This window comes from Petaurus breviceps, unplaced genomic scaffold (assembly GCF_028583685.1).
Source record: "Petaurus breviceps papuanus isolate PSGF00001 unplaced genomic scaffold, PetGlider_PUasm1.0 174, whole genome shotgun sequence".
NCBI lineage: Eukaryota > Metazoa > Chordata > Mammalia > Diprotodontia > Petauridae > Petaurus > Petaurus breviceps.
In genome coordinates, this window is record NW_027185761.1 from 12,215,744 (window position 1) to 12,217,399 (window position 1,656).

At 46.5% G+C, this 1,656-nt stretch overlaps 1 pseudogene; it reads right to left on the minus strand.

Moving 5' to 3' along the window:
- Positions 1-617: 617 nt before the first annotated feature.
- Positions 618-1,436, minus strand: LOC138158389 (peptidyl-prolyl cis-trans isomerase A pseudogene; annotated as a pseudogene).
- Between the last annotated feature and the right edge of the window lie 220 nt (positions 1,437-1,656).

Consider the following 1,656-nt stretch of genomic DNA (forward strand, 5'->3'; position numbering starts at 1 on the left):
CCTGACTACTGCATGTAAACATGCTTATTGGACTGGGGGAGCCTTTGGGGCCCCAGTGCAGGGTGCTGGGGGAACAAAGTCTTGACAAATGCAAATTAGGTTCCCACCCAGCCCTCCCTTCCCCTCCTCCAAATCCATTTTCTTTGACAGAGAAAAGTTTCAAAGGGCTTTGCCTGCTGGCTCCTTTTTCTCTTGAAAAGTAAGACAGGACTTTGACACACGTAGTCATGTTCCCCCCACTGCCACCACCATCCTTGGATCCATTCAAATGGTGCAACTTTGGTAAGAGGAACAGAGGATTGAGAGGTCCATTGAAAACTTCAAAATGGAAAGAGTGACCAAAGCCATGACTTGGAGTTACTATATTGAGGATCTAGGCTCAGCTCCAATATTTAACTAACTTGAACCTGGTGACTTTGGTTAAGTCTCCTCTCTCCTCTGCATCTCAGGCTCATCTTAGGCAGCTTGGTGGAAGGCTGGACCTGGAGTCAGGAGGAACTGAGTTCAAATGTCACCTCAGATACTTGCTAGCTGTGTGACTCTGGGCAAGTCACTTCATCTTTGGCTCAGTTTCCTCATATGTAAAATGGGGATAATAATAGCACTAACCTCCTACGTTGTTTTTTTTTTTTTTGTAGTTTGGTTTTTATTTCATAATCATAAACTTAACTCTGTTGTCTAGCCAGACTTGTGGAAGGGAAAAGGAAGTGAAATCTAAAGAGAAGTGCAGCAAGTGAGAGCACAAGGATTACAGGGTATAAGAGCAGATAGGATTTGGGGGTGCTCTGGTTAAGACAAAAAACAAAACAAAAAAACTTATGAGAGCTGTCCACAGTCAGCAATAGTGATCTTCTTGCTGGTCTTGCCATCCCGAGAACCGAAACGCTCCACGGCTTCCACAATGTTCATGCCTTCTTTCACTTGGCCAAAGACAACATGCTTGCCATCCAACCAATCAGTCTTAGCAGTACAGATGAAAAACTGGGAGCCATTTGTGTTGGGTCCAGCATTTGCCATGGACAAGATACCAGGACCAGTATGCTTCAGGATGAAGTTCTCATCAGCAAATTTCTCCCCATAGATAGACTTGCCACCAGTGCCATTATGGCGTGTGAAGTCACCACCCTGGCACATGAACCCAGGAATGATTCTGTGGAAGCAGGATCCCTTGTAACCAAATCCCTTCTCTCCAGTGCTCAGAGCACGGAAGTTTTCTGCTGTCTTTGGAACCTTGTCTGCAAAGAGCTCAAAAGTAATCCGGCCCAGGGGCTCGTTATCGATCGTTATCGACGGCGATGTTGGAAGTACACATTAGGATTGGCCATGGCCACAGATGCCGGGGCTGTGCGCCACGGCAGAGGAAGAGGCGGCGGGGATCGGCATCCGGCGGACAGAAGCAAGACGAGGACTCCAGGTGGCAGCGTCTGCAAGGCCTAACCTCCTCCTACGTTTTGAAGATAAAATGTGATATTTGTAAAGTGCTTTGCAAATCTTAAAGTGCCATGTAAATGCTAGCTATTATTTCTCCTCCTCCTCTATCATCATCATCATCATCATCATCATCATCATCATCATCTTCTTCTTCTTCTTCTTCTCCTCCTCCTCCTCCTCCTCCTCCTCCTCCTCTTCTTTCTCCTCCTCCTCCTCTGTAAAATG